General features: G+C 60.9%; 1 long non-coding RNA gene across 1 annotated transcript; it reads left to right on the top strand.

The window, feature by feature from the left end:
- Nucleotides 1-613: 613 nt before the first annotated feature.
- On the top strand, nt 614-1508 carry LOC142823384 (uncharacterized). The gene is made up of 3 exons (XR_012898607.1): nt 614-712; nt 879-983; nt 1378-1508. It is a non-coding gene; the product is annotated as an uncharacterized LOC142823384 (long non-coding RNA).
- Nucleotides 1509-7174: the final 5666 nt, after the last annotated feature.

Raw genomic sequence — 7174 nt, forward strand, 5'->3', positions numbered from 1 at the left:
CTCTTGGGGGCCCCAGCCTCACACGCCCCTTTGTCTCCTTGGGTCTCCCAGGAGATCATGGAGGACTCGCCCCCCCCGCTGGTCTTGGCCGACTGCCTCAACGCCGCCTGCAGCCTCAGGTACCGACCCCCCCGCTCCCCCCGCCGACTCCCCCCAGAGCAGATCCCCTGGCCAGGGAGTGGGAAAGTCTCTGTCTCCTGCTGCTGAATTAACAGTCTCTGCCCCTCTCTCCTGCCAGCACCTTGCAGCCTCCCCTGCGGGCCCAGCTCCTGAGCCCCCTGCTGACGGCGGCCGTGGGACAGACAGTGTCTGGGGACTGGAAGCAGGAGCCCATCCACACTCAGGTACGTCCCTCCGGGCCCTGCTCCCGGGCTGGGCTGGAGCTCCAGAGAGGAGGGGGGGGGGTGGCAGAGGGAGGGAAGAAGCTGCAGGTTTGGATCCTTCCCTCCAGGTTTCCCGTTGCTCTCCCGGGGGGCCCGTCCCTTCCATGCCCAGCCTGGGCTCCTCCCTGCTCTGCGAGGCGGCTCAGACTCTGCTCTAGGCTGGACCCCGGAGCCAGCGGGTGGCCTGGATCCCCCAACCCCCCTCTGACCCAGGGCTCCCCCTTGTCTTGCTGCAGTTCATCCGGGCCCTTCCCTACGACCTCCAGGCCCTACTGGCGAGCCTCCTCGCCGAGTCCCCAGACACCGCCCGGCTGCAGCTCATAATGGAGGTGAGCCCCGTGGGGGGGACGGGGCCATTGTCCCTGCTTCCTCGGGGGGGGGGGCGAGGGAGGAGCAGTGTCAGTGGCTGGTGGGGGCACAGTCCGAGAGGAGCCCCAGGCTCTGCCCAGAACCGGCACCTCCCTACGGGTCCTGACCTGCCTCTTTCCCCCCCAGCACCTGAGCCCGTGGCTGGAGTCCCGCCTGCCCCAGGAGCGAGCCAGGGCCCTTGGCAGCACCACGGCCCTGCTGGGAGTCGCCACCACCCTCCCGGGGTTTGACGTAAGTGACCTCGGAGCCGGGGGGTCTGGGGCTGCAGGGCGCGGGGCTGGGAGCGTCCCCGGGAGGCAGAGGCAGGGCCGGGAATGGGCCGGGAATGGGCCGCGTTCTCCTTTCCCCGGGGAGGGGCGACCCTGGGCCCTTCAGGGGGGCTCTTGAGGGACTGGGCCTGGGGACTGGGGAGTGGCCGTCAGTGGATCCCCTTGTTCCACCCCCGGAGTGACCCTTCAGTCGGGGCCATTGCTCAGGGTTGTCTCCTCGCAAGGCCGGCCCCGCCCCGCCCCGTCCCGGGAGGTGTCTCTGTCCGTCCCCTGAGCTCAGACCCGCCTCGGCGGCCGTTTGCATGGGACGTGCAGCCCCAGGATGCTGAGGGACCCCCCCTCTTCTCTCCCCTCAGAACTCCGCCGACTGGCCGAGGATGGGTCACCACGTGGCCCAGCTGGGCCTTTTTATTTCGGACCCATCCGAAGACGTCAGCCGGCTGGCCCGGGAGGGGGTGCACAGCCTGTATCAACTCCTCCTGCACCACAGGGGTAAGGAACCCAGCCGGGACCTGGGCCCCAGGGACACCCTGAGGGTGCCGGCGGCGGGGGGAGGGGACCCAGCCCTTTTCCCCCAGACTGGCCCAAGGGGGGATGCGTCCCTCTGTGTTCCCCTTCTGCCCCCTGTGCCCCTCCATTTGCCCAGGGATGCCTGCAGGGACCCGTGGGAGGGGAAGGGCTCAGACCTGCCAGCAGAATGACCCTGTTGTGTCTCTTGCAGGCCTCAACATCCACCAGGCAGAGGACCTGTGGTGCAGACACTACTACAAAGAAAGATGGGTCCTGGCTCACAGCAACAGCGTGAGGGTGGGAGAGGTAAGGACGCGCTGCCAGGGCAGGGCAGGGCTCGGGGGTGGGGCTGGCTGGGGCCCTCGTGAGGGTAAGAGGGTCTTGGGGGCAGGAGGAAGCTGTGACCTGGGGCAGGGGTTGGGGTGCCGGGTGAGGAGAGCGTCTGGGTGCAGGGTCTGGAAGGGAGTTTGGGGGAGGAGGAAGCTGTTTTAGCCCCAGGAGTTGGGGCCGGGCTCTGGGCCGTCAGCTGAAACCTCCTGTGCTCTTGATTCCAGGTCTTTGGGCAGCTCTTCACAGCAGAGCAGGAGAATTGCTTTTTGGACAAGGCTCTGCTCGCTGCCCGCTCCCCCCTGCGGCGCCCCAGCCAGGCCGGGCTGGTCCTGGCCCACGCCCTGCATGGGCAGGCCCATCAGCTCCTGGAATACATGGTGAGCAGCCGGAGCAGATCAGGAGAGTGGGGCAGGGCCAGGGTCTCCTTCCCATCCCCTCAGAGAGTCCCCCGCCCCTTTCCTCAGGCTGCCCCCACCCCACGTCCCTGCTGGCAGAATCCCTCCTGCCCCTGCGAGCGTCCCTGGGGGTGGGGGAGGCACTGAACACAGAAACTGTCCTAGGAGGCGGGAGGGGGCCGAGGTGTCAGGAGCTCTGGGGGGGGGGGGGTCAGGAGCTCACCCTGCGGGCCTGACGGGGGGTGACCAGAGAGCAGGGGGGAGGAGGGTGGAAATGCTGGGGGGGCCAGTTCCCCTGAGTCCCCAGGGATGAATGTGACGGATTCTGCTTCCCTTGCAGCAGGAAGACACCCAGTGAGAGCAGCAAGAGCTGAGGAGCCAGCAGCTGCGTCCCCCTCCCCCCGACCCTCCCAATTGTATTGAATTGTATTTACATTCTCATTAAACAATGTTTCAAAAAACATTTGGATCAGGCTTGGTCAATAATTTGTAATGGGGGGGGCCATTTTGGCAACTGATCAAGGGCCACATTTCTACCGAGGGGTTTGGGGTCTGGGACGGGGTGGTTGGGTGCAGAAGGGAGCTTAGGGGTGGAGCCTGGGTGCGGGGGGGGGGTATGATCTGGGGCGGTGGATAGGGGTGCAGGGTCCAGGAGGGGGTATGGGCGCAGGAGAGGACTCTGGCCTGGGGGAGGGGCTCTAGAGGGGTGCAGGGTCAGGGAGGGAGCTGTGACCTGGGTGAAGGGGGAGCAGAAGGTTTGGGGGAGGGGGTGCGGGTGCCAGAGAGGAGTCTGGCCTGGGGGAGGGGTGTCGGGGAGGTGCAGGGTCAGGGAGGGAGCTGTGACCTGGGTGAAGGGGGAGCAGAGGGTTTGGGGGAGGGGGTGCGGGTGCCAGAGAGGAGTCTGGCCTGGGGGAGGGGTGTCGGGGGGTGCAGGGTCAGGGAGGGAGCTGTGACCTGGGTGAAGGGGGAGCAGAAGGTTTGGGGGAGGGGGTGCGGGTGCCAGAGAGGAGTCTGGCCTGGGGGAGGGGTGTCGGGGGGTGCAGGGTCAGGGAGGGAGCTGTGATCTGAGGGAATGGGGGACGCAGGTTCAGGTGGTCGCCTGGGACAGGCAGTCGGGGAGGGGACGTGGGCGCCAGGGGCAGGCTCTGGCTGCGGAGGTGCCTACCTAGGCAGCTGCGTATGGGGGAGCCCGACTGTCACCTGAGGGGATGGGGGAGCTCAATTTTCAACTGTGGGGAATGGAGGAAATACTGTGGAGTGGAGGGAGCGAGATGGGGGGGGCTGAATTGTTCCCGGAGGGGAGATCTCCCTGGCTTGGGGGGGGGGGGGGGGGCGTTTCCAGCAAAGCCCTCACATAAGAGGGGGACAGACGGGGGGAGGGAGAGGACGGGGATGGGCAGGGCAGGTGGAAATGGGGAGGGGCAGGAGAAGGGAAGGGGGAGGAGATGGAGGAGAGCAGGGGATAGGAATGGGGGCGGGGATGAGGAGCAGGACAGAGGCAGGGCAGTGGTGGTGATGGCTGAGCGATGAGAACAGCTCGCAGGGAGCTTAAAGCCAGCAGATGCTTTTCGGCAGAGTTGCCATTTGCCCTGGCGGCTTTGCCAGAATAGCTGTGCCAGCGGGGGGGGGGGGGGGGAGGGCTTTTGCCACACACCCAAGCCAAGCCAGCTGTGGCGGCAAAGCCTTGTGATGTAACCTAAGCCCTTGGCAAGGTCGGGATCAACCTGCTCTGACAATTTCTCGGAGCGGCGGGATGAGAAACAAGGATCGTGCAGGGAGATGGGGATGACTAGGAAGCGAATCCAGGTGTGGGGGGAATATCCTGGGTTGGAGGGTCAGTCGATACCCCCGCCTGCCACTGTCTGCCGGGGCTCTGCCCGCAAGATGGAACCAACAGCTGAGTTTGCTTTTCTGCCCCGTCGTGGGCACAAAAGGCCCAGAGCAGCCTCCTGCTATCTTGGAGGAAAGGGGCCAAAGTTCAGGAAGCAGGTGCCAGGCTGGGCTGGAATCCGCGAGCTCCGCTTTTGCTTTGCCCTTCCTGGAAGCTGGGCTGCAGGTGAGTGGCGGTTTCATCTCTGCTCTTGGGGTGTTTCTTGTGGGTTCCGAGTGTGGATCTGAGAGGGGCTGCGCAGGGGCAGTGTCATGAACGAGCTGTAAGCGTTACAGCCCCTTCTGCGCAGGCTGGCTCCAGCCTCCCGTCTGTCTCCAAGCCCTGGGGGAGAGGCGGGAGGCCAGCAGCATGGCCTAGTGGAGGGGGCAGGGGGTTGGGTGTAAGAACTCCCGGGTTCTAATCTAATGCCACCTAGTGACTAAGGCACAGAGTTGTGTGTTAGACCCTTGCTCCGCAATTCTGCGCTCACTCTCGCGCTGGTGACCTTGGAGAGGCCTTTCAGGTCTCCCTTTCCCTGTCCATCAAAGGCAGGCAAGTGCGATGTAATGCCCTGGAGCAAGTGCTTTGGGACGTGTCGCACAAGTGTGCCTGGCTCACAAGCGTGTCAGCACAGGTGTGTAAAAGCGTGACGAAGGCTTTGAGATCGATGCCGAAGGCTTGTGAGGCTGTGGCTGGCCAAGTGACAGGGAAATGAAAGGTCAGAGTTTGGTCAGTTAGATTTTATGGTAATACACTGAGACGAAGCACTTTGGGCGTATATACGATAATGTCTTTCCAAGTGCGTTAGTTCAAGCCGTGTCCTAGGAGCCAAGAGGTGAGACAAACATGCTTGGTCCTGTCTCGGTGCAGGGGTGGACTAGATCAGTGCTTCTCGACCAGTGGTACGAGTCCCCTTAAAGGTACTCAAGAGATGTCTGGGGGACACGTCAACACAACTGAAATTTGGAGAAAACTGAATTTTAGTTTTCAGTTTGACAGCGCTTTATTCTTTTTGTACCTTTTACACCCAAAAATGCCATCGCCCGCCCGGCTACGATGCAGTTGTTTAAACAAATGTGTTGCAACGGTAGAAAAAAATTGTGTGTGTCTGAAAACTGTAGGTACTGGGGGTACTTACACATTTTTTTTTAAAGGGGGTACATTATAAAAAAAGTTTGCGAAACACTGGACCTATCATGGTCCCTTCCACTCAGACTTTTCTATGATTCTGTGACAGGGCTGGGCGATAATTTTCAGAAGGGGGCCACTTAATGGATTTTGGTATGGGGTCATAGGCCGGCTCCACCCACAGAAGGGGCGGAGCCTGAGGCAGAAGGGGCGGTGTTGTGGACTAGCCCACCCTCAGAGTTCTCCGTGGCTGAGGCTTTCAATTAAAAGCACAGAAAAGAGCTCACAGCTTTGCTACTACTGGCAGCTGTCCAGCGTGGCTACAGCTTTTTAAAGGGCTCGTGGCTCCTGCCCCTGCTGTAACCATGAGCCGTGAATCATTTAAAATTGGATCCTGCTGCCTGAGTCCCCACTTAGAATTCGGCGGCATGGGCAGCAGGATCTAAACAGAAAGCGGCCAGATCACAGTGTTAGGTGGGTTGCATCTTACCCAGCCCTGTTCTCTGAGCTGGTTTCGAAACCTCCGTGTCCTCCTTGTGGTCTGACAGCTGCAGATTTACTGCCTGTCTCTCCTCTCGTGGCCCAGCCTAGCCGCAGCTAATGGACTAACTCAGGTTAGCATCACCTGCCCTGTCTTGGTGACTCTTCACAGCTGAACGGCCTATAAGGCATCGTGCTGGTCTTCTGATCTCTTGGTGACTCCTCTGCCTTCTGTTTATTTCTTTCTCCCTAGCTGGCCGATCAAGTCAAGCCCTGTCAGTGCGTGAAGGCCCCAGGAATTACGAGTGCGATGGTCTCCCATGCCCAAGGTAATCGGCTGGCTAGTAATGGATGGGCTGCTTGGTTATCAGGTTAGGCTGCACAAGCCAGGTCTATGGGACCCCATGGCCAGCTGGCACCTGGTTCACAGGGAGGCAGCTGTACTAAGCTGAAAATGGCTGGAGGACACCACCATCATTAGGCTCCAGAGTCAACAGCACTTGCTCCTCTTGGAGCTACTTGTCCATGGCAGGCAGCACAGCTTAGCAGCTCATTGGGACGTCTCCTTTCTGTTGTGAGATCTGGGCACTTTAGAATGGCTGTAGCTATTGAAAGCAAAGGTGCACAGCTATAGGCATGAGGGTTTCCAGCTTTATTCACCTAGGTGGCTGATTCCAGGAAGCAAGGGTGTGTGGGGGGGGGGGAGGGGGGAGTCCTGTACAGAGGGTTCCCTGGCCCCTCTGCTTCCATGGCTGTGCAACTGCCACCAGGTGGATTAGAACCTGGGACTTTTGGAGCTTAGGGCAGGAGCTGCTACAGCTTGAGTTATAAGTCAGTTGCCTCTCAGCATAGGCTGAAGAGCTCCCTTGTAATAATTGCTTGCTGGAAGTGGTCTCAGTGCCACTCCATAGGATAGTGACCCACATCAGGTGGGTGGGTTACAGCTGCAGGCCTGCTCCCAGCATGCGGATCTGCTCTCTGGGCGGCGTCTATAACTCTGTGGCTGCAGCCCTGCTCCCAGGACTGGATCTGCTCTCTGCCCATAGGCGTGCGCAGCACATTTCATTAGGGTGTGCAGCCAAAGAATGTTTTTAAATGTACTCTTTGACCCCCATTAGCCACACCCCCTGACTCCCATTAGCCACGCCCCCTGACCCCCATTAGCCACGCCCCCTGACCCCCATTAGCCACGCCTCTGGAGGTAACACTTTCAGGGCAATATGGACACATGACCAGAAATAAAAGGTGTCATGTGACCTCCCCCCCCCCCAACGACTTTTCCCACCATCCTTTTACCAATAGGGATTAGTTTGGCCCTCACCAACCCCCCCTGTGCAACGATCCTGCAATTGCATTAACCCATGTGTGAGACATTAACTCGGGGGGTGGGGAGGCTGGGGGAAGTGTTCCCTCTAAGAGTTTCCTCCCATGAGCACAATA

This window comes from Pelodiscus sinensis, chromosome 33 (assembly GCF_049634645.1).
Source record: "Pelodiscus sinensis isolate JC-2024 chromosome 33, ASM4963464v1, whole genome shotgun sequence".
Classification (NCBI taxonomy): Eukaryota; Metazoa; Chordata; order Testudines; family Trionychidae; genus Pelodiscus; species Pelodiscus sinensis.